This window comes from Aythya marila (assembly GCF_965140915.1).
Source record: "Aythya marila genome assembly, chromosome: 2".
NCBI lineage: Eukaryota > Metazoa > Chordata > Aves > Anseriformes > Anatidae > Aythya > Aythya marila.
In genome coordinates, this window is record NC_139043.1 from 79,366,381 (window position 1) to 79,393,023 (window position 26,643).

The following is a 26,643-nucleotide window of genomic DNA, read 5'->3' on the forward strand; positions in this document are numbered from 1 at the left end:
CGTGCTTTCCCTCATGCCAGGCTTAGGAAATTGTTTATGGCAGCATGTGATTGTGTTTTGCCTGAGCACATTTGCCCCACTAGCTTATTCTCCTTTTACAGGCAGAACTTTGTACACTGCTCTTCCTTCCCTTTCCCTCCCCTCCTGCCTTCCCCAGTGCCTCCCACAGGTACTGTTATAGGAAAGGGATGGCCAGGACCGTGCCACAAGCTGCACTGGTTGTCTGCTTAGAGAGAGGGGCGGAAGGGTCAAGCAGTTCCCCCTTGGGTTGTAGCAGGCTGTCAAGAGGGTTATGTGGCATGTCTGACCAGACTGAAACCCATGCTTGGAGTCCCAGCCGACCACAGCTAGCTCATTTGGAGGTATTATAGTATGTGAGTGGAGTGGGAATTTGGGGAAGGAAAGAGGCAAAAAGACACAAGAGAATATGTGTGTGGTGGAAGGATGCAGCTTGTGGGCCCTTCCATTGCTCCCAGGGAAAGGAAAAAAAATAAAGAAACAAACAATAATAATTAAAAAAAAAAAAAAAGAGAGACCAGAGTTGTGAGCGTAAAGGGATCTTGCAAGAAGGCCCTTGAAAGCAGATAAAGACAAAACTCCAAACAAAATCCAAATTAGAAACTCTCCACCCATCGCCATCCTGTGCTACCAACTCTTTTACATACTGATGCCAACCGGATTTTTCTTTTTCCGTTGGCCAGAGCTGTCTCACTAAGATTAAATAACAAACTCCAGGATTTTCTAATATTTGAGTGTGTTGTAATTTTAGTGGTCATCCTAATCTTTTTTTCCCTAGCGCAGCTCTTTCTCTCATCAGCTTAATATTTAAACTGGATTCATTTTTAATGCCTTAATATGCAAACACATTTATGTCAAAATTGATTCAATATTTAAACTTGTTCAGTTTCAAACACATTTTATGCTTCAGCTGCTCCAACTTGTAGATTATTTCAAACGTGGAATTGATTCCAAAATTAAGCAGGTTTAAATGTTCAGTCAATTTATTTTAGAGTGTGTGTGTGTTTTAGAGACCTGTATTAAGAAATGATGATTTTCTTTACTGGTGCTCATGCAGCTGACAGTGTGTCAGCAGCCTGAAGGCACGTACTGCTGGTCTCAACTTGCCTGAAGCTTAACCAAGTCTTGCACAGGAGGTGCAAAATGGCAGGTGGCTACCTTGTGTACAGACGTGGTGGTGGGCAGATCTGAAAGGACAGACAAAAATACTCTTTTTTGTCTGTCTTCAAAAATGTTTGGTGTCAACGACAATGAAAATGTACCAATCTAACTGTATAAATTAATGACCCCCCATCCAAAATACACAGTTTCCAGACATAACCGTGCATCTAGGCTGTATTTGGGGATTGATTTGGACCAAAAAAAAAAAAAAAAAAAGTTGAAAGGTGGCAGTGTGTTAGCCAAAAGAGAAGGGGCTGTGCAATTAGCACTGATGTCCAGTGAGAGGATCCCAGCGGTCCCAGTCAGTCTCACCTCCTGTGAGAGCCTGCCTGCTCTGAACCCTGCAAAAGGGCCCTGGATGCTTCATGTGTTTGCAGTGGAGATGGCAGGCAGGTTTCCAAGCTCTCAGGTGAGTATCCTGACCACAAAGCTATAAAGTCGCTCTCATTTTCGTTTGTATTCATGGATTCTTAATTATTTATGCAAAGTGGCATAAAATAAATGAGGGAGATTAAAGAAGATGTATAACCAAATTTCTTATAATTCCCTTGGCTTTAGAAGTCCGATCTGAAATCCATTCTCTCCTTGTCTCAAAACAGAGATTTGAAGCCTGTTTTCCCATTTCTTTAAGTCCACATAAAATGCTCCAAACTATATCATTAGAGCTTTAATTTTTATTGATTTTTTTTTTTCCGAAAAGCTCAAGTGGCACTGAAATCTCTCTTCTATCAAAGCAAAAAGAATGGGAGGAGGAAGAGTGAAGTGGGGTGTTTTGATTGATTTTTGTCCATTTCAGTGGTGAAGAGTGCAAAAATAAATGTGGCTTGAAGTAGTTCTTTTGTTTTGGTTTGGCTGTTGAAAAAAAAAAAAAACTCTCAGAACAGCTTGATGTTTTGTAGCTGCTTTTTTATATAAAACTAGAAGAACAAAATCTCCAGCTTTTCAGCTGGAATGACTTTCTATGCAATCTTACAAGAGAGAAAAAAACACTGGCTGCAAAAACCTTTGCAATTTGATGCACAGGTGAAACATTTTTGTGGTAGATGGGGAAAGCCGGTTTCTTTGCTGACCAGAGATGCTCTGCTTCTGTTGTTACTGATCTGGTACTTTTTAAATGAGTACTAAAGAAAAAAAGAAAAAAAAGGTTAGAGTGTGGCCAGATGACGGTTTGCAGCATTGTTTAAGCTCCACACTTAGACCTATCCTTGCAGCAGTTATTTCCTGTCCTTCAGAGAGTGATTATTTTGTACATGCTGTTAAACCATTAAAATCCAAAGCAAAAAAAAAGCTCACATAAACTACTTCTCATCTTGGTTCTCATGTATTGGTTCTAGTGTGGGAAAGAAGAAATCAGAGTTTTGGCTATTTTTCAAGAGTCCTATAATTTAAGAATAGTTTTTTTTTCAGAATGAAATGTTGTGTAACACCAGTTAATGATGTAGATGAGCCCTTTTTTTCTTGTTCTCTTCAATTTTAAATTTCTGAGTTGTGAATATCTGAGTGCTGGCCAGTGCAAACATATTAGCTGCTTTCATTTCAGAACTGTATAATGGACGTGAATGTATTATCACCATAAGTGCTCCACATTAAGAGCTGATAGGTTATATATATCTGCCAACATCATCTGTAAAAAATAATTAGTAGGTTTCACATGTGCATAACTTTCTAGATTTCCATAAACTCAGTCTTTCTGTATCAGACACATTTTATCTAAAGTTAGACTTTAGCAAAACCATAGGTAACAGAAGATGATTGCATGGGTTTATCAGGAGCTTAGGAGGTTTCAGAAGACACTGAACACATGTGCACACTCCTACTGAATAAGTTACAATGTCATATTTATTTGCAGCATCATTCTTGTTTCTTTCGATCAGCTTTGAATTTATGGTCAGTTCAGGTACTGCTGAGTGTTTTGTTTTGCTTTGTTTTGTTTTGTTTTGTTTTGCTTTGCTTTGCTTTCTTTTCCTGTGAGGAAGCAACACCGACCTGATGAAAATATTCAGGTGCAGCAGAATCTGGGAGAAGTGTGGGCAGCTGGTAAAAGCAACTAGAGGCTACATCTATCCTACTTAGTTAAACATGCCCAAGACTGCTCTCCAGCACTGAAACCAGTAGGCATGAAACAGCCGGTGAGGCTGGGGACCATTCTTACAGTCTTGAAAGACAGATGACAACTGCCCACTGCCTAGGCATGTTTCCATCATGATTTAATTCACTGAGGTAAAGACAGCCTAACAGTTCACTTTTTCAGAGCATACCCCCATAACTTCAACAGCAGCATGTGGTGCCCTGTAGATTTACCTGCTTGTTTCCAGAAGCAGTGTAAGGGCTCTTGGATTAGTAGCTGCTGTTCCCCTGCAGCTCCCTTCCCCGTGGATGCTGCAGTGTAGCTCCTGGTTGCACCTGGACTGTACGCAGACTCCCTGCACCCAGCTTTCCAAGTGGAGGAGCAGCTCAGCTCATCCAGGGTGCAGGCATGGCCTTCTTTTGAGTTTCAGCTCCCCGTGTTGGAGGCCGATGGGGAGCCAGCTCTGCAGTGTCAAAGATGGGCCTCCCAGGTGTACCCAGGACAAGGAGGAGCAGAGGAATGTCTTCAGCTAGGAATGAGTGGGTGGACTGGACTTGTAAGGAGGGGAACTTTGGCTGGCTGGCAAAAAAAGTGGAAGCTCTGCTTGGGTTTAGGTAAGGAGGAGTAGCCTTAGCTTCATACCCAAACTCTGTTTTGCTGGATAGAAGGATGGCGATACTCAGTCCACCCAGATACATCCTGAAAGGAGAACTGGGAAAGCTACCTGAGTGTGAACACTGTGAGAAATTAGGAAAAGTGGAAAATTTGCTGACAAATCACTGCTGGATTTTATGGAAAACACCCTCTGTGCCCCCGGGACACAGCCTGGCATGAAGGGGAAAACAACTTAATCCTGTGATGGTTTCAATGGGTTAATGGGTCTAGAGGCACAGTGGTGTTAACATGACCTTGTCACTGCAGAACATTAGAAAATTAAATACACTCATGTTTTTGACAGAGAAATCTCAGTCTGCATAATACCATGGTAAACAACTAGCTTAAAAATCTATCATCCTTTATTAAAGATGCAGAATAAGAAAAGAAAAAGATTAATGCATCTGACATATAAACAGCGAACTAACTTGGTTTTAGCAATATACCACATTTCCTTAAACTTTAGCTCTAGAGAGACCATTTGGCAACCCTTTGGCTGATGTTAGAGATTACAGTAATTGTTCTTCCTAAAGAAAAGACAAAATGTCAGCTGAGCTGGACTGGAGCGGTTTTGTCACATCTTAGTTCCTTGAAGAGAAGACAAAAAGAAGCACCAAGGACAGTGAAAAAAAAAAAAAAAAAAAAAAGAGTGAGAGAGAGAGAGAGAGAGAACCAGGAATATTGTTTATAACACAATATTCACACACAACAAAATTCCTCTCTGTATTTTGTTCGTGTATTTCTCAGCATGCCATTTTATACTACTAGTTTCTGTCTTATTTATCATGCCTGTTGCTCATACTTCAGCACAGTTCCTAGTCTTATTGGTTGGACACCTCATTGTTTTCCATGACTTTTGCTGACTCCTATTGTCAACTTTGTGCAACAGGATGAATTGCATACATGTTACTTTAGAAAAAGTAGGGGTTTTTGCCTGTGGTTGCTCAAGTACTCTATCAAAGATTTGAAAATGAAGAAACCCAGCCTTACCAGATCTGAATAGACACAAATTGCAGTTGAACATGCACACAGTTAGACTGTGTCTATAGAGATTTAGAAGGAGAAGACAGTGATGCTTGAGTCTGTTCAAAACTGTAGCTTAATACACGTATCATCAAGTAAATAATACATATACTTGCAAAATGAGCAAAGATTGGGAGTTCTGAGTCCATGTGCTCTATTTATGGATCATCTGCATTGATGTGAAATCCAGAAGGCAGATAAGCTACAACACTATGTCCATATTTCTCAAAGAAATCCACAGTGACCCAGAAGATCTCAAAGAATTAGAGTGAGATGAGTGAGGGAATTGTTAAAAGCTGTCTGTCCTAACTTGCAATATATATTTATGAAATGCACAATGCGTTAGGTGATATGGACTGTTATTTCATTAACTACACATTTTGAAAAGAGAATTTTCTTTGCTCTTGTAAGAATAAAGAATATCATTACATCAAAGGAAAAATTCATATAACCCAAAAGATCTGACATAAGCCCTCAAATGCCAGGCAACCCATAGACAATATTAGAATTCTCCGTCTACCTCTAGCCATTAATGCAAATCAGTAAAAAGTTCCAACAAAATGTCATCTTTTATGCTGTAATTCTGTGACAAAAGGACCCGAAGGCAGACAAAGTGAGTATGCCGAGCTGATCACTTTTCACAACGGTAACAATGTCATTGAAATATTTTTTAAATGCCATAATTTATTACCTCAAAAGGCAGGGTTTGATACCTCTTGGAGATGCATACATGGTCTGAGAAAGCTTGAGATTCGCTTTCTCCTTGAAGATGGCCTTGGGACATTCTGCCTTACAGGAACCTTCCTCACCTCCTTGACCTTATCAAACCCTCCTGCCACTGTTACTTCTGGTGATGGGGGAAGCTTTGTACTTCCTACATTTCCAGTCAGCTCTCTAGCTAGTGTATGGAGGTGGTGTTGAGTTTGGGATGCAGTCATACCTTCTCAGCCTCTGTCTAGCTGTGCTAGGAGTCAAGACTGGCTAGCAATTTGCTTTGGAGCAGAAATGCAGCACTGAAGCAAATGTGTAAATTATTGCCATGCACCACATTTTGGTTGAAAAATCTAGCAGCTCTTGAATAGACAGAACAAGGACAAGAAATACAAGGCTCCTATTCATATATAGTGGGCAAGCAGAACAGAACTTACAGTACCTTGGATGCTTTTCCTTATTTCTTTGTGTTTATGTAGATTAACTTCTAATTCTATGAGGAAAAAAAAATCTTGACTTCACTGTTTTGTTATTCCTTTAAAATGCAAAAACACATACCACCTGTAATAGAAATTCTAATAAGCCAATAATAAGCTATCAGTATTTTTTCTATCCGTCAGCTTTTATGGGCTTGAGAGTTAAGTAATGAAGAAGGATCAATATAGACAAAGAAATCAATATGCCTTGCATGCACTGTTTCCTAAGTTCAGAAAAAACTCTCAGAACTCTCTGTAATTCCTCCATTGTAGCCTTGTATTGTGAAAGCTGTGGAAAATCAGATGTGCAAAAAATGTTCTAAAAACAAGTGTGATCATAAATTCTTCTCTATCCTCTCCCCTGCTCCCTCCCCAAATGTGCATTTATTTCCATTGCCTCAGTTAGAAGAAAAAGGTTTGCATATGCTGCTTAGTCCAGCAGAGATGATTCAGGGACTGTTGATGAAAATTGCTAGAGACACAAAAAGACTTCCATATGAAGAGACAGTGCAGATCTTGAAGCTGTTTAGTGTGGAGATTAAACAAATAACATGGAGCTTGATAGAGTTATACCAAGTAATGAATATTATAGAGAAGGCAATTTAGGAACTTCCAGTTACCTGTTCTTTATAATACACAACAAACTGCTAAGAGAGGTTATACTTTTTACTCAAGAGTTCAATCAAATCTGAAATACATTGTCACTAGTTATCACTGATGCTAAGAGTCTAGTAAAATTTTTAAAAAGTTTAGCAATGTTTATGTAGGTTGAGAATGTCAGTTGTTACCCTGGATCAGCTTAAAAACATAATCAAATAATAAAGCTGTATTCTTCCAGGAGGGAACCAAACAATGGTGTGATTTTGTCATACAGTTTGTTCCCCCACTGTAAGTTACAGAGGTTTTTGCAGGGCCTCTGAAACCTCTATGGCCAGCCACTGACGGCCAGGTGAGGGGTGGTCAGTGCTCTTCATTGGCTTGCCAGAGTTTGTCCATCTCTAAAATAAAAGAAAGAAGGGCTGCAAGGTCAAGAGCCTATCCCTTCCTGAACACGGGATCAATTATACCTCCAGCTTATCCTGTCTGGGAACAGAGATACAAGATCCTCCCCACGCAGCCTGCTGTGATGCTTGACAAGGCTCATCTTCATGAGGTGTCCCTCATTCCTAAGTCCACCCATCCCTGACCTGATTCTTCCTTGCTGGAACAGAGGCCTCCTGTGTAGGCTATCCACCGTGGGCATGGGGAGCACACTGTGCCTTTCTTCTTCACATCATCCTTTTATGTCCTCGTTGGTTGTTTCAGTGCTGCTTCCTTAGTTCTTTCCTCTATAGGCTAATTAACTGCAATTTGTTAAAGCTTTCCTCTGAAGTCGCATTTTCCAGACCTGTAATGTGTCTCGGTGCTTGCCTCTGCCCTGTCTCCAGTTGAGCCACACAATGGTTGAAACGTAGTGCTCAAACCTGGACGCAGCCCCACATGAAGCCTTCTCAGTGCCAACTGTAATGAGAAGGGCTGTTTCAGATGTCTTGCTGTTACCCTGTTCATACATCCCAGTATGGTGTTTGCTTTTCTTGTACCAGCAGGACATTTCTGAGTCTTGTTCGGTTTGTGGTCCGTTACAACCTCTCAGTTTTTTCCCTAGAACAGCACGTTGCAAATTATTTCCCCCCTGTACAAGTGCAGCTGATTAACCCACAGAAAGTACATATCTTACCTCACCTGATTACATCCACTGTAAAGCAAGAAATAGGATACCCATTTTCAATGACTGAGTTTCATAATATATCACATGAACAGAATAATATAAAGAGGATAATGGATCACTTAAAGAGCTCATTTGTTCATTTGCTAAGTGTAATTTAGCTTTCCTTATTTATTACAATAGCAAATCATCTACTCATATAATCCAGTAGTGAAGTCTTAGTCATAGAGAATTTCATGACAACTTTTTGCAGTATTGTAAAATGTGGTTGTGTGTGGATTTACAAAACAGAAACCAGAATGACTTCCTTTTTGCAGCTCTCACAGAAATCAACAATAGTCTTACAGAAATATGTGAGCTGACTAGTTAACAACACTCAGGAGCTGATGAATATTGATCTTCTAGAAAAGATAAACATAAATGTATCAAATCATTAAATGAGTGTTTTGACCACATATGAGCAGAAGTTTTTTCACTAATATAGCAGTGATGTATAGAACATACATGGAAATTCTCAGATGTGTTAAAGTCATAGATGCTGAGTCTAAAAAACACATACTCAAAATGTAATAGACTATCAAGAGAATAGTTTTCTAATTATTAGTTAATGTCTTGAACTCAAATTTTCAGAAGTTACACCATTTGTTTACTTTTTTAATTTCCAAATATGATTCTTGCTAATTCTGTAGAGAAAAGTTTTTAAGTATTGGTAAAGAAGAGGCCTGAATTTTGCCTTTGCTTTCCAAATGACATGACTGTGTAACTTACAATGAGCATGAGATTTTCTTAGGTAGATACATGGGCAAAAGTTCTTGTAAAACCACCCTTAAATTGACATTCAGCTGGTCACATAAATTAACACTCATTTTCATCTTTTCGTGGCAGTTTTTTTTCTGGGGTGCCGGCAGAAGGACAGAGGTTCATACAGCCATTTCTATCTTGCGAGATGTAAAGCTCTCCAAGACCAATGCACAGGCAAGCCCAAAGATGATACTTACATAATCGTTGACTTTCAGCCTGGAAACAATCTCCCAGGAGCCCTTCAGAGCTCCCAGCCATCAGCTCTGCTTCCTGGTCAGCTCTGATCATTTTCTGGCCCCAACCTGGGAGGAAGATCAGTAGCTCCTGACTCCCACCTCGTGCCTTCCTCCATGAGCAGCTGGAGCAGAAAGATGTTCCCTGGCCAAGAAAAGACAGAAAGCCAACCTCCCTTGGGTTCGATTAGCTTATTCTTCACAGAAAACTAAGTGGAGAGCCAAAGAGGAGCTGTTCCCCTTTCTGAGTCATTCACTCATTCATCTGCTCTTACATCAGCACAGATACGTGCCCTTCCTCAGCATAGACAGATGGCTGCATTTCCATTTAGGCTTTAAATTTGAGGAAATTTTTAATTGGGTCTTAAAATTTGATCGCCCACTTGGCAGGGTGTGTTGCTGCTACTGTTCATAACCAGGGATTGTGCTCAACAGTGTGGGAGAGAGAGTGCAGCTAGGCAGAAATGCTCTTCTCTTTTTCTGCTTTGTTCTCAGTTCCTGCTAATCTAGTAGCATTGATCTGCTACTTTTAATAAAGGCAGTTGTTTACCTCGCTCGTCTGCAGACCCCTAATATCCTAATAAACCAGACATGACAGCGCTGTTTGCTTTATTTTCTATGAAAGCATTTCCCTCTCTGTACTCCCACTCACGTACAGACAAAGGCTGTTAACATACTGCAGCTATCTGATCACAATCAGGACCTTGCAACTTGATTGTACTTAATGGATCTTTAAGCACAAGGCTTTAGTATTTATTCAAAGTGAGTCTAGCCTCTTGTTTTGAACATAAAGACTCTTTCTAACTCTGCAATTTCTTCCTTGTTTAAAGATCAAAAGGAGGAAAACAAAACAAAACTTTCCTTTGTATTTAAAGCAATACAAGTTGCAAAGTAGAAATTCACTCCCCCCCCCCCCAAAAAAAAAAAAAAAAAAAAAAAACAGCCCTAAACTATCATGTAGTCAGGCATTAGGCCTCCACTTGGAGAAAACACCTGTGGTTCTCCGGACTAGGCAGGCCCTCAGAAGTCATACACCCCAGCCCGGCTGTTGGAGTTGGATACTCCCCCAGGATGAAAGGGCTTCATGTGTGCCAGCACTGCAATAGCAACTCTGCGTAAGAGGCACAGTGCTGTGTGGTCTCCATCTACTCGGTCTGCACAGTATCCAAACTGTTGGCAAGCTTTGATGTATTTATTTGTCCTCAAGGCCTCCCTGGGAGTTTAGGTAGTGCCCTTACCCCCATTTCCCATTGGAGCCAGAGGCAAGGGAGGCCGCAAAGTCTGCCCGGGATCTGGTGGTCAACCTGGTAGATGGTAGAAATTGTGTTTCCCAAATCTTACGCAAGAGACAAAACAAAAGCATGCATTCTGTTTTCATATAAGGGAAGTAGTAAATGTTAGCTGAGAGCAGCTTGAAGAGAAGGTGTGCTGTTTTCCAAAGGTCCCCATGGCCAAGTGTTGTTCTTATCTCCAGGCTGTGTATGATCCTCTTAATGGACAGGGAAGGAGGGGTATGGAAGCAAATTGCACACAAAGCACTTTCCTTGGTTACTCTCAGAAGCTATCATGGGGAGAAGCAGAGAACACATTTTAATCCACAGTTCCCTTAAAAACCTTCCTCACCTTTTGTTTCACAGTTGGCCTCGGCTCTGTCCTATGAGAAAAGGGCTTGTGAATGCTTGAAATCCTGAATTACCATTCCAAGAGGCTGACAGTCCTCTGTCAAGGATTCCTCTTACACTGAGAAAAGCATCTAATAAGGCATTTGGTAGCCCAAAGGGGAGAGGGAAGGAGAGGGATTTTTTCTATTTGTATGTAACTTTACTCTGAGAAATTTCCACTTAAAAAAACACCTTCTTGCTCGGGGGTCTAACAAAACTCTTGAGTTCCTTTGGCTGCTTTGTCTTCATTTTCCCCTGCAGACTGAATGCAGATAGGCAGCCAGAAACTGAGGTTTCTATTCCATCTTTCTATCATCCTCAGAAGTGTTTACAGACAACTAATTAGTCCAGACCTGCCTAATTGCAGTGCGGCCAATAGAACTGCACAAGGTTCAACAGCAGCACAGTTTGGCCCATTAGCCATTTATGCCTGGTAGCTGGGAAAAAGACATTGCCCATACGGATCTACGTACAGTTTTCAAGGTCTGCAGTCAGGAAATAAATACACATTTTACTCTCAAGACGAATATATTTTATGCAGAAAATCAATGTGAAATAATAGACACCCGTAATGTGATATTTGTTGTAGAAGAACTTCTTAGGATAACACCACATTTTAACACTCCCAATGACGCTGTGGGACATAAAGGTCTTGGAGGTCTTCACATGTAGATGCATTTTTGCTTTTTTTTAATTTTTTTTTTCCTGAATTTAATCATGGAATTATATCTACCATAGTATATGTAGGCTTAATGTTTAATTCATTAGGTCCCCAAGGAAATCTGCAGGTTCTACACAAAGCCATGAAAATCTGCTTTTACCATGCAGAGACATTATTGTCAGGCCCACCTCAACACCTCTCCACAGCTAACATTTCTTGATTAGAGGAAAACAATATTAGGCCTCAGCTGTTATGTGACAGTTGAGCTGTTTAAAGCTCCTCACTTTGGCAATTCAGACTAATATTAAAACGTGCAATCCCTTGTAATTGAGACCAGAATTAAGGACAGAGCGTTGAAGCAAAAGTAACTTGGGAATGGCAATAATAATTATGAGTCCCCCCACTTCCCTGAAAATGAACTACTGAATATACAGCAGTGGCACAGGTGCTGCAGGATGAAGAAGGAGGGAAAAGTGATCACTGGGAAAAAAAAGTTTTTTTTGGAAAAAAAAAAAAAATCAATTTCAGTTTGACAAAGCTGTTCCTTCAGTACAAAGCTAAGGAGCAGAAGTAGCACTTGCATCCCTTGTCCTGGAGGCAGGAGGAGAGCTGGAATAGTCCCCAGCACCTCCCAACTTCACCTCCACTCAGCCTGGGCTGGACTTGGCTGTGCCTGCACCTTCTGTGCACACCCCACTGTGGGCACTGTGTTGGATCCAGAGGTCACAGCACCCCAGGTTCCTGGGTGGCTCCACACCACTCAACTCTCACCCAGACCGTGACAAACACAGCCCACCTGGACCTCACCAGGATGCTGGGGAAAAACAGGGATTGCTAGAAAGACCCAGACCAACAAAGAGGCAGACAGAGAGGAGAAAGAGGAACTGTAGGCAAAATAGACCATAAGAAGAGAACAAATAAAGACAAAGGAGCTGGTCACGGGTGGCAGCCTGAGACCTCTTTCTCGTTTTGCCAGTGTATCCTTGCATCCACAGTCTTCTGAAACTCATTTGCGGCTCTGTCCCTTTCCAGATATACTATGGCCAAACCTCTTCAAGGCTGAACCACTCCTAAGACTTCAGGAAATATGAATGAGTGGAGTGTTCCTCATCACTACTTTGCTTAAAAAAAAAACACCTACAATGACCTCAGTCTTGTGACAGCCCTTCCTTCCTCTGCTGGCTCCTTTGAGTTCTTTCTTCACCCACTTCTGTTCCTCTTTCTGCTTCTTTTATGTGATATTTTTGGTAGAGAGGCCATGAAAAGGAAAGGCAATAAATGCATGTACATTCAAACACTGCCAAAAGTCAGAGAGACAGGAATCTAGGTTTGCTGTGTAATCCTGAACATGTGAAAACTGAAGCAGGCCATTGTGGGGCTTGGATCACAAGATGCATTGCTACAGCCCCTTTGGTTTTTCTGCCGTCATTCAAATAAAATCTTCATTATGTTATTTGTCTTTAAAAAAAAAATAAAAATAAAAGAATATCATGCTTAGATAATCTGTTGAGCTGGATTGGAAGCAAATTGATTTCATTGCTCAGGACCAATTTATGATAGTCTTAAATAAGCTTTCTTTAACAGGTGCAAATTACATGCCTCAGTTTACTTGCTGAGGAATACAATTAAGCCAGCACAAAGCTGTTTGTGATTCATATATAATGAAATAAAAACAGTATCATCATCATTAAACAGCAAATAAAGCTATTGATTCCTTGCATTATGCTGTCAGGTTTAATTCGATCACATTTTTTTCCTCCTTTCAGTCCTTAATTATGCAGTTCGTGCTGAATCCTCATTTTAATACATGGAATGGAACAATGCTGTACCTTCATAGCTTAGCATCCAAAATACAAGCCTACTGAGCCCCGACGTATCTTTGTTGGAATTAATTAAAGCCAAACACGCTCACAGCATCTGATAAAGGCAGGTATTTCAGTCCTGAGAGTATAAGGGGGTGGTGAGGCAATGGACCCACTCTGTGCACAATGCCAGTGCCGTCAGGCTGCGGCTGGGCTCTTTCTGCACGTCCCCAGCTGAATGCACCAAAAGCGCCTTCCATTTAGCTCACAAAGATAAACCAGGCTATGAATGAACGGCCTACAGAGCCGGAGCAAAAGAGAGGAGGGCAGGAAAGTGCTGCAGCAGTCAAAATGTGAAAGAAAGAGAAATCCCAAATGACTTTGTGATCTGCTCAGAGGGGCAACAGGCAGCGGGGCAAGAAGGGAGAAGCAAGGATGCAGAGCTAGGTGAGGGAAAGGAGCATCTCCTGTCAGTCCTTTGTACCAATAGCAGCTACAGAGAGCACCGCAAGTGGTCACACAGCACTGGGAGCCCTTGGTTATGGGACATGCTGTGCCCCAGATGTACCGTCCACGTGGGCTGGATGCCCATGATGGCAGGGACTCATCGTGTCATTTGTGGTGAATTGAGCAATCTGAATAGTGGGAAGAGAGGGGGGGTTCTTGTTGTGTTTTTTATTTTATTTATTTATTTATTTATTAAATAACAACCATACAAATCAGCTGAATAACATATTCACGGGATATTGTTCAAGCAGCATTTTTCCCTGCTTGTGGCCAGTTTGCAATACATGTATTCATGCTGAGGGCAACCTTATTCTGTGAGCTATTCGTGAAGTACTTTCTTAATATGCATCAATGGCAAATTTGGTCCTGGTTGAGTAGTTGTGTTAGGAATGGTCTAGACTGATGCTTTTTTTCCACTTGTGACTTTCTGATGAATATGGCCCATGACGTATAGACCAGTTCTGCTCTCTTGACTCAGACCTTCCGAAGTGATCTCCCTCAGCTCCAGACACTGCGGCACTGACTTCCAGCCCCAGTCATTGACTTCAGTCCCACTCCCTGCAAACCAGGGAGTCAGAGTGCGCTGCAGACAACCAGCACTAATATTCGAGAGGTGACACATCTGGGTGATGTTTCTCTTCTGCCCAGATTCACAGGGATTTCCAACACAATTACACGAGTATCAGATGGAGTCCCCTTTGCTAGAAATGATGAAACATCTTTTCTGCTCTTGCAGAAGAGCATAGCATAAGAGGAGATTAGAATAAATCCTCTGGCATAAATTCAAACAAACCATACCTGCCAATATCTTAATATCTTAAGACAGAAGGTATCATATCATGCGAATTTGTGAAAATACTGATTGAAAAACCATCAGGAAATAACCTCATGATGCTCATTTTGTCATAAGGTCCTAGATTCTGTGTTTCTCGTGTTCTATGTGACAGCTACTTCTACCATGGGAAACTCCTGTGTTGTCTCCTTCTACCCTACCTGTTTGTTTCCCACAAGAATGAGTAAATTGAAATACTAGAAAAGTTGATGATAAAATGCTGTTCTCACTTCTGGTGTTGTTTTTTTGTTGTTGTTGTTGTTTCTGTTTCTAAGTGTGTTTCAAATCGTGGGAAAGCTATGATTGATTGCTACTTAAGTTTATTTTTTGGGGTGCCTTTAATCACCTCATACAAGCACCCTAAAGACTGTAGAACCATCTCAACCTGCAACAGAGCTTAGAGAATTTATCTGATAATACGTAGCCGTGAAAAAACTGCAGAGAAAAATTAAGGTTGATTGAGACTCTTTCAGTCTTCTGAGGATGCCACCTCTGAATTTCACAAAATTGAGGTTCAGCCTCTGCTTCATAATGATCTGAGGTTACCTTTCCCTGAAAAGATGAATATTTATATTTGTTATCTGTTGTCATCACTATGGTCTTAGGTTTCACCAACAGGCTAAAAGAGACACGTGACACAGAATGCTTCTCAATTCCATTTCATGTTCTGTGTGGGCATTGTGGAGCCTGCTTCCATTCTCTAAACATATGTTTTATTCTGTCTGTCATGCTGAAAGTGCAAAATAAAAAAGAAATGCTGATTTGGGATCTATCTTCTGAATGAAAACAGTTTAGGTCTGTGTGGGTTTAACTTTCCTGAAGGATGATGATAATGCAGAAGAGTTTGATGAGATTAATACAAGTGGGTCCATCACCTCAGTGATTTCCTGCAAAAGCACACAGATGTAATTAAGCTCATATTCCTCTCCTGTATGGGCAGGATATTTCTTGCTCGGTAGATACTGCCTTGAACATCTGTGAGAAAAAAGAAAACAGCTGTAACAAAGAAAAAAAAAATAATGTTTTAACTGCATTACGGCTTTAAAATCTCTCATTTTCTTTGTTACACAGTGTCCTTTTCTCCAATTTTCATCTCCTCTTTCCTCCCCCATTTTGCTGTTCTGCTGCAGTATGGTATATGCTGAATTAAATAAGAGCAATGAATTTCAAACTTTTAGATGCAGATGATAAAGTCAGCAACACCAAATGAGAATCTCCCTCAGTGGGTTTGTTTGCAGCTTGTTTACAGCTGTTTGCAGCTGTTTCAGATGATCTCTCCCCATCATCTGCCTGGGAGCAGTTGCAGTGGGGTGAGATGGTCCAGTGTGAGGTGGAGCACCCCAAATTCCCTGCTCTGTTGGAGGTGCCTTCACCCACCATGGCCACAGAGGTTGGCTGGTGGCCTGTGAGGCAGAGCCTCCAGGCAATAGAGCTGGAAGCAGCAAATTGTTATTATATTTATTTTTTTTTCCCATCTGATTCTCCAACTCAGTGAATCATTAATGTGGTTTAGAATGGAAATGAAAATGCCACAAAAGAGCATCTCATTGCAAGATGTCTGTAAAGATATATAAAAGGATCTTTTCATGGGTAATTATTCAAACCACTTCATATAACTGTCACCATTAAAAGGTCACTAACTTTTACCACGCAGGGCTTGCTGAAGGTGCAGTATTGGCGCCATCCTCTAAATCCAGGGGAAGTACTCCAGTGTCACTCATGGTCGCAGATGATACTGCATGGTTTTATTTTATCTTATCTTATCTTATCTTATCTTATCTTATCTTACCTTTCTGATGTTAGCAGAGAGGATCAAGGTGACCATCGTGATTGGCGGTGTGCAACCTCATAACAGATAGCAGTTCTTTCCCTGAAGAACTTGCACTCACAAAATGATAGACAGACCGTATCTCAGGCACGTCATCTTCTGCTGGTAATAACTGCAGTTACAACCTACAATGTTCTTGCTGTATTTCATTTCAGATTTTAATTGCATACTATCATTCTCATGCCAAATTAAGATCTCAGGGCATATTTTAAACTCTTTGTAAATACACATTAAAAAGATGACATCCATTACACAACCGTGCAAACAACATGTATGTGGCACATTAAAGAGGCAAATATGCTTGTAGAAAAGCTTGTACACAAAGTTTCTGTAAAAAAAAAAAAAAAAAAAAAAAAAAAAAAAAAAAGTAGTCCTTTGTGTATATAGCATATAATCCTCTTCTTTATCTTCTATAATATCTTCTCTGTCAGAAAGGGTTGAAATTGGCTAAATGGATTCCGATTGTATTAGATGAGGACTGACAGGCAGAAAGAAAGTACTGTACACCCATTTCTTTGGGAAATCCAGCTAAAACCCTTTATTCTCAAGGTTGATGATACAGCTGATATTACTCCCAGCAATATGATTTGCAGCTCTATTTTGAAGCTGAAAAGCTACAAAAAAATGTGAGTCTACACAGATGTTGTCTATCAGAGGCTGCCCTCTTGCTGGCTGAGCAAGCCCTGGGCATCCCCAAGCCCTCTGAACATCTGCAGAGCCTGGGGATGTTGCAAATGGGCTTAATGGGTGCCAGCAAACATTGCATGCCATAACTTAGAGTCAGGCATCAGTGCCCCCACTGCGCTGTAAGTCAAGTGAACTCTGAGACTCACAAAAGGCCAGAAGAAGAAACATTTTTGTCTGCATTGGGAGGGTGATGAATGTTTGGGCGTCCAGCGGAAGGTGCAAGAACACTGCATAAAAACCTCATCTTGCTTAGAGTGAGATTCAGGAGAGGCTTGGAGAAACCCAGAGAGAAGATGCAGCAGTCCTCCTTAGTGATGGCAGTGAGGCAGGGCAGAAGTGCAGAGATTAGCACAGAGCCTCCTTGGTCAAAGAGAGGAATTTTCCATATGGGCAGCTATTCAGAACAGCAACTGTGTGTCTGAGCAGAGCAGAGTGAGCACTGTCTAGTGTCTTCAACATAGCCTGAGAAACCTGGTACTGTTTAACCTTCCATTTTTGTTGCCCTCTGTTTATCCTGCCTACCCTCCAATAACCAACAGTAAAGAAAAACAAACAAACAAACAACACAAAACAAACAAACAAACAAAAAAACTCAAAGATTTAATTTCTTACAGGAAGCCTGGAGGAAAGTGTTTGTTTCAACCAAAACTTAACCCCCCAGATACGTCTGTTATATTATGGGAAAATTATCTTTTCCAGTCACATTAACTGGAGACTAAAATGCCCTACTGAGATGCATGCTAATTTTTTCAAAGCCAAAGCCATATTGTCTACTTCATCTAGGGGCTGCCGGAGCTGAGGGCCCTTAAATAAGTGCATAAACATTAATCCAAATATCTAATTTCAAACAGCTTTTGGCATGTTATTCTAGTGCTTCTAGAGATGTCTAGTGCTTCTAGAGATGTCTAGTGCACTAGAGATGTTTTTCTGGTACTGGCCTATGTTTCAACAGATAACGTAGAATTTCATGCAGTGTTCATTATTAGTGATTATTCCTTACCGGGAACACTTGTTGAATGAGCCTTCCTCCTGCACCAGTAATAGGTGGCTGATTGGTGCTGATTTAATGATGTATAGCATCTTACCTCCTGCTGAGACTGGAGCTCATGAGAACTGCCAGGGACGCTGTTGAGACGCTGACATGGGCTGCATATTTCATGTGCTGCTGGAGAGTGCAGCCAGGCTGCGTAGCGATCAAACCCCAGAAGATGTACATATCTCCAAGTTTCCCGTGTAACAAAAATCTTGTCGTCTGTTGACATGAAAGACTAAGATAACGGCTCTGTGACCCTATGTAGTTCTTCGGTCTGGACAGATGAGACAAATCTAAATAATTGAGCTTGAGCTCCTCTGATTTTCTTCATGTTAATGCAGCACTACATCCAAAACATAAAATGGTTTTGAACTTGCTGCACTTATCTTCTGCTTGCAGTGATCATTGTGTTTTCCAGTCAGCAGGAAAGAAAATGCCAGTGATGTACATGCTGGATTTATACAGGGCCACACAGGTGAGGTTTTCTGGCTGGCCTGCAGCAGCTCCCAGCTCTGCCTTTTACCCCACATGTGCTTGGGGAGCTGCCATTTCCTGCTTGCTAGAAACTGAATATTTGGCAGCTCTGGGGTGGATGAGACATTATAGCATGGGATTCGAGCCCTGGATATACCCTCTGGCTGGAGCTGGGAGCTGCCTTTGCCAGTTTACATCCCAGGACAGAACTTGTGCTGGGTGTCCTAACACTGATTCCCTCTCCTTCCTCCCAGCAGCTGCCAGTCACTGTTCCCATCTGATTTCTCCTTTTTGGGCAGCAGTTGTTTCATGTATTTCCATTATATAAATGTATTATGTATTATAAAGCAGAAGTGTAATCTTTTTCCTGATGTTAGGCTAACTAAACATATACGTGCATGTACATCCAGGTACACAAACGTTCACATTCATATACACACATTTCATCTAGCAATAGGATCACATCCAGCACCCTGTCTCACCTCTCTACTCACAGCCTGTAGTCCATCTTTTCACTTCAACCTTGGGCTTCTTCAGACTTGCACAGAAAGAAAATTCCAACATTAATATCCCTTTCCTAAGGGGAAAGCTCCTTGCTGCCTCCTGTTAGGAGCTGGGGACAGTCATTTAGTCTGTTGTGATTACTACCGCAGAAGATTCCATTTTACAACTTAATCTTATTTCCTTTTAATCGCATCTGTTGGCACAATTTAGAAAAAGTAAAACAACAGGAGAACACTCGCCAATTCATTCATAACAATATAATACCAAGGCTTTTTTTTATTGCTATTCCTATTTAGAGTGACTGCAGTTTGTATTGAATTTACCTGAGATTCACAACTTCATTTCCAACTTACTGTCTGATTTTGAGTGTGTTTTTTTTTTTTTTTTTTCCCCTTAAAAGCTTTATTTGTTAATGCATTTTTCCTATAATTATACCGTGATCACTCCTAAGTGCACAGTTTACATTGAACAGAGCCATTAAGCGTTACTGCTGGTAGTTGATTGTTTCACACAGTTGTTCAGAGATCTTTGTATTTGGACCCAAAACAGCTTTATAGGGAAAAAATATATATATTTAGCTGCAGGAAATTCCAGTTGCTATTTTTGTTGACGTCAGTAGTTAATCAGGCTGGACAGCCTACAGGGTAATTTTGCAGCCACTGTTAAGCAGTTCTGTGCTCAGCAGAGATTTCAGCATCCTTGCTGTGTGTATGGGGATGTGCTTTAGTAGGTGGCTTTGAATCGTGCTCTATCTGATGCAAAGACTTCATGGCACACCAGAAGCGATCAACAACGCATATTTTTGAACTCTTTGTTCCCTCCTTCTCTAAACTCATCCCTAGGTGAGGAAAGGATTTTATATTCACAAAATCTGATCTTGATCCTACCTCTTTGGTGAAATTCATTTGAGTTCTGTGCCAAATTTAAATGAAAAACTACAGCTCTTTAACATGTTTACAGCTCTGTGGGGTGCATTGTACTTTGAGGAAAACATTAGTATGTGTAATACTAGTGATGAATAATTAACATACAGTTATAACACCTTTCATCTTTATGGATTTTATATGTGCAAGAATCATTTCATTTGTCCCCAGATCACATCTGGAATAAAACAGAGCAGCAGTTAAAGAGGCTGTACACTCTCAAATAGTCCAGGGCAGGACCTGAAGATGACTGCTACACAGAGATGAAAAAGCAGAGGGAATTTAGCTAGGCAGAAAGTATTAGTGGGAATCAAGCATCTAGTGATGGAGCTTTGCAATGTGCCTTACACATGTAATTAAGTGAATTGGAATCTGGAAAGGACACAGAAGACTTCACCACTGCCCTTGCTGGAAGGACTACCGCATCTTTTAATAGCTTCACGTAAGCAAGAGCTCATTTTAATGTCCTATTCAGAAGAAGGAACATGCCATCTGCAGAATTAGCAAGAAGTATCTGTGGCAAGTGGGTGTTCCTTAGGGATTTCCCACTCACAACGTTTTCCAGTCCTTCCCTAGCTTTTAAAAGCCCCGAGCATCATAATGCAGAGTGACATGAGTGCTTAAAAGCTACCACAGGATACATCTAGAAAGGGGTCTGTTTCTATGTGGGCATCGTATGTTTGCTGAATCAGGAAACTTTTGTTATGAATGTACGAAGAGAAAATGAGGGTGGCTGCAGTGACCTTTGCAGAGCTCGGTGCTCTGAGATTGAGGCCTGCAGCCACAAAGACAGTTGAGATCAGCAGGGTGTCACTTCTGCCCCAGCACAACAAACAGCAGAACAGGAGGTCCTCGACAGACGGGAGAGGGGATTAGGTTGTCCGAACAAGAGAAGCCTCTTCGGTCTGGTGTTCAAAAATAAGCAATTTAGAGCTGCAGAGGGAAAGAGGGTTTTGGATTCGTTTGCAATCGAGGCCAAGCCAAACAGCTGATGAATTAAGTGGTTGTGGAGCAGCCAGCTGAGAGAAGCAGCACGATCTCAGGGGCAGGAGAGCTGGGCCCTTAGGCACGAGTGATGCACTGAAGGTCGGGCTCTCCAGCTGATCAGCATCCCTTGCTCCAACCCACTGTAATGGAGACCCGCCCTACCTGTGCCATCACCCCCAGTTTCCCAGTTTTTGAAGGGAAAGACTGTACAAGAAATGATCCAGCTCATCAGCAGCATAGGGTAAGGAGGAATGGGGCACAATGGATGCTGGCAATTCTCCCCCTCACCTCCTCTGACGTGGCTGGCGGTGCTGCCCCATTGTAAGGGCACCCAACATCTCCTCCCAGGACTGCCAGCGCGGAGGAAAGCCCCAGGCTGGGGAGCCCTCTTTTGTAGCCATCAGCTGTATTTCAGTTTAGAGCAGTGGGCCAGGCAGATTGAGTGCCACAGGGAGCAGTGACAGCCCTGAGGCACTGATGAGAGGCCTGTCTTGGGTAGGCAAAGGGGTACCCATTCCTCCAGTCAGCACTGCCTGTTCTTCACTGTGTATTGACTTCAGAAGTCATTCCTAACTTCACCCTGGCATGCAATTACTTTCTGACCTTTATTTTCCTGCAAAAGTTTACTTCTGTGCATGTATTTGCCTATTGATAAAGGACAGATTTATTCCATATTCAGATTTCTCTAGCATGGCACTGATTAAAGTCCAATGACAGCCTAGCCCCTTTTATAGACATGAAATCCCCTTTACTGACTCCTCCTAAGTAAGGAGGCTTCCTGAATATAAATAATGACTGAAATTGATCCTAGAGCCTCAGTTCTTATTTTGTTTGCAGGAGTGTTGGTTTTATTGACTTTGCTGTGTTTTCCAGAGGGAAACAGAAGATGATTTCTGTAGAGTTTTAAAAAATACCCCTTTCCAATGTAAGCCTGTTGGATGGTGGCTAGCCCCTGTCTGCCCCAATTAAGAAGAATGGCTAGGAACAAGAACATATGGGGCTAAAATAGTGCAGAATCTCTGAAGTGTGTGCTTCTGAATTCTCATGCTTATGACTATAAAAAAGTCAATTCAGAATGGATTTGCTATTCCAGTTTTGCTGACTGTTCACAGTTTTTAGAACTGAAAATCACACTGTAAAACTTGCACTTTGCTATTTTTTTTCTTGAGTACCTAATGGAAAGTGAACCTGTTAGGAATTTTCCATAGCTTCCTCCAGAGACATTTTAAAATGATCTAAAATTAAAACATCTCTTTAAGTAATTATTTTAGTTATGGGCTGTTTAAGAAACAAAACTGCTTGTTTAAGATTCCCAAGTTAGAAAAGTAATTAATGTCCAAGAGCCATTCACAGGATTGACATTACAAACTGAAAATGTGACTTTTTTCAATCCCTCTGATTTTTCCTGATGATTTCACTTCTTTTACTATGCTTTTGGGTGTTTTTTGCATATAATGTTAGAATGATCTTATCAGTATAAAAGCAAATATATAGCAAAATCCTAGTGGTTTTTGTTTGTTTGTTTGTTGTTTTTTTGTTGTTGTTGTTAGGATAACACTTGTCCAAAGTTTTCCACCAAATATGATACCAAAGAGCTTTTGTAAAGAGTATAGACTGATCTGGCCTTCAACCAGTGTTGTAACTCATGCCATTCTGCAATTACTTACAATTATAAGTGGTCTCCAAAGTCCATAAAAACTCAATAATATAGGCCCTTCACATCTTTGCTCTCCTCAAAGAAGGAATCCAAATGAATATTTTATGTCTTAATAATCTCAATAAATTTGATATGACCCTTGAAGTGGTCTACTTCCTCTTCTGAAGTTTTAAACATTTTATCCGGCTATAGGTGTAAGTTTGTAACTGTTTTCAAATCCTCTGCCTCTGCCTACCTTTATAACAAAACAGACAAAATGACTAGAGATTTTGGCATCACCATTTTAGGTGCATCTTTTCATTGCTCAGGTGAGATGAGGTACTCTTACCACATTATTCCTACCTTGCAAATGAGGAACTGAGACACAGAGGTCATTGGTTTTGGGTGCCCTATTCAAGCTGCTTCAGAATTTTTGGCAGTTTAAACACCGCGCGTATTCAGAATCCATCTGACATGAGCAGAAGATGATCGGCTGTTTGGCAAATCGTACCAGAGGGTGGTGAATCTTAAACCCAGAAAATGTTGAACTATTAGGAGCTGCCTAAAAAAGGATTGGGTTAAGGGACTATAGCATTAAAACAGAGGGGCTTTGTATATCTTATCAATTGCTCATCTTACCCACATCTTCCAAATCAGCTGTGAGTGGTGTAGAGGCTTTACAGACCAGCCTCTCTCTCTACTCTCAGAAGAGAACCTTACTTCTGCCCATCATTATCTCCCATCACATCTCTTCGCACATTCATCCTTCAATCCCCTTTTCTGTGCCATATCAACTACCAGTTTACTCCCTATTTCCTTATTGCCTTTAGTTCTAGTGTTTGCCTTTTCCCTTTCTAATTCAGATGGTTCATTTATGGCAGCGCTTTAAAAATATTTTCCTAAGAGAAAAAAATATATATATGTATTTTCCTATGTACTGTATGGTGACCTTACCAATAGAAGTTGCATCCAGTTCCTGTAGCCTGAAGTTACACCCCCTGGTCTGCATTAATGACTGTATCACAATTTCTTGATTTTCTGATATGGATCAGGAACATGAGAGCTTGAGGGAAAAAGAGAAGGAAACCTAACACTAAGTGCTGCTAGATTATTTTTTTTTCATATTAGTTTCTCATTGACTATGAGGCTGGGAGAGCCTGACTGAGGCAGAGTGGTAGCTGAGAAGATAGTTTACAGTGAGTGATGGCTTTTTAGAGCTTGACTGACAACAGTATGTTGAAAGGTGTTTGGCATATTCTTGTGTGATAGCTGTAATCATGTTGGTCAAGAGAAGATCCTAATATTTCTCATTGGCATTCAGAAGCCCCAAGAATTAAAGGTCCCTTTCAAATCAGATGGTTCACATTTCTGTCTGTCAGACGCTGTCAAAGAATTCATTTCCACTGCACAGCTTTGAGTCTATCTTTGCCTGGAGAAAGCACTTTGAACTCACTTTATCTCATCTGCAAAGGAAGATGACAGCTCTTTGCTATAGAAAATATGTGTCTGATAACTATATTATCTCCTAAAACACTCTTTTCAGCCCCAGACAGCCAAGTGTTCACCACAGAGGCGGGGCATCCTCATTACTCTCCCTGTCTCTTGAGGGTTAACGTTGTACTTTATGACACTTGCCCAAAGACTGAGGCATAAGATGTGGGAAAATGGTGGCAAATAGTGTAAGTGGTGGTGGTCAGAGGGAGGGAGGAACTTCTTTGTACACCTCGTGTCTTTTTTTCAAAATACGCCATGTCCTCTTTACACGCTGCAGTCCACTCTGCTTTCCTGGGCTGCCCAGTCCACTCAAGTATGACCAGAAATACTCCTCCCTTCATCTCCGCCTGTCACAATGGCGATTATATGGACTGCTCGTAACCTCCCAACTCATTTTTTATTCTTTGTCAGATCGGAGGACCGGCTGGGTCCATGTAGCCCGGCACCACCTCACTCCTCAAAGCAGTGTCCTGCCACTGCTGACTACAACATGACTTCACACAAGCTGTATCCAATCTATTTCTACGGTGCATTGTCACCAGTTAAAATTTGTCTTGTTCCTCAGTTCCCTCCGTTTTCAAGCTGAAAAGAGAGAGGAACAGATAAGCCCCAGTTTAATTTGTTCTGGCAATTATTGGAAATCTCCCACAGAGAGAGAAGCCCTTGCCTATCAGTGCAGAATGATATACAGCCATACGGGCCCAGACAAAAGGAGACCCCGCTTTTCTGCAAGTCTATTCAGGCATGTATAGCCATATTGGCTGAGGTACCAGCCCATTCGAATTTTAATGGGGAAAAAAGAGAGACGAGAACCTTTTTTTTTTTTTTTTAAAAAAAAAAAAGGAAAGGAAATGAAAAAAGAAACAAGAAAAAAAAGAGAGAGAGAGAGAGAGAGAGAGAGAAAAGAAAGTAAAAGAATAAAAACTATCAAGTGAGAACCAGCATTGAAGGCTTGAAAACAAACTGTGAACTGGCAAAGAAAGGGGGAGGAAACTCATCTAGTCAGATAGATAACTATACTGCTGCTGTATGTGTTTTAGAAGTATCAGAATAATTCTGTTATTACAGATAAAGGTTACCATAAGATTGATTTGAAAATGTGAATGGAAGATAAGTGCGTTTTGGAGCTGGGGTACAAGCTAAGCTTTTTTTTTTCTCTTTCTCTCCCTCTCTTCCTCTCTCTCTATTTTTGCAAATCAGGATTCGGCATTAATTCAACCCAAATGAAACTGTTAGGATAAAACACCTCTGAGAAGCATTTTAAAATATAATTTCCTGCAAAATGAGTGTGTAAGTTTATTAAAAAAAAAAAAAAAAAAAAAAAAAAAGGTGCTAGTCAAAAGGTGAAAGAAATATATTACATGATTATGGAGGAAGAAAGAGGTTATTTAAGAAATAGCTGAAATGGCAGTTCTTTTAAAATTGTCATGTGGATGCTTTTAAAATGCAATGACAATGGCAGCTTTTCTTTAAGGCTTTTTCCTTACACTCTGCTCCTGAGCAGAGGGGAAAAGTGTTTGTGGAGCAGATCACTTTAAATTCCAGGTAGATTTTTTCCCTGCCTCTGGATTAATTTTCTCAATTTATCTCTTTAACAATACTTAGTAATAATTCATATGGCCAGCTGACCTGTCTACATGGAAAACAACTGACAGAAATAAATGTCATAGTTCAGTCATTGACATCCCAGAAATGGGTTCTCATTACTTTAATAATGTGTTACAGAAGAAGAGCTGTAATGCAAGCTCAGAAAATAACAAGAGGCACCCCTCCCCTCCCTTGTTTTTAAAGGAATTGTTGGGACTGATCCAAAGCTCATTGCATTGATTGAAAATGCTTTTGCTAGCACTGCTGGATTTGGAGCTGATGCATTGTTTATGGGGATTATAACCTCTGCTGTTGTTGTCTGCAACAAAAATTTAATAATGTAAAACATTAATGAAAATCTGCTTTCTTTTCATTAATGATGATTTCTGTGAGGAATGATTAGAGAATTTCTGACTGACCAATGCTCCAGTTAAACAAGTTAAAAAGCAAAGTTTTAAAACAAAAACATGCCTCCAGATAGTGAGAAGATGCATGTATAATTCTAGGGAAATTCGTTCTTATTGCAATTAGTGGCCATTGTGTCTGAGCATTAATAGCCTGGGGCAAACATAATAAACCAGTTCCTAACTGTTGGTAATGACAGATTTCTCAGGGATTATTACTTAATTAACAATAATTTGAAAGGGTGGTTCAGCTAAGACGAAGCACTCATTTATATGGCATATCTAAAAAATATCAGAACAAAAGAACATGTAGCATGCTAACATTTCTCTTGGTCCTTTCATTTCATTTGTGCATGTCTGCCTCCCTACGTAAAATCTTTTTGCATTTGAGCTGCTTTCTTTGTGGGTTCACATAACGGTAATTGGTTCCCCCTCCGATATTTGCGCATTGTTTTATCATCATACCACATCTTCTGGGTCTATGCAGATGATGATTTTAATTGGAAATGCTAACTCGATCAGGAAAATACCTCCCACGCCCACTCTTTCCATCCTCCCCATGCCAGAATGGGGCAACTGTTTCCCCAACACATGCATTATTCATTCCCAGCCACCTCAACATGAAATGTTTGCTATTGTTCCCACCATCCACCCATGTAGCTTATGTTCTCCCGGCATCTTTTCTAGTGAATGGCTTCTGTATACCTCACCTCATGGATTACTGGCCTCATTCACATATTAGTGCATCAGCTGAGAAAGAGGCTAGATCTTCA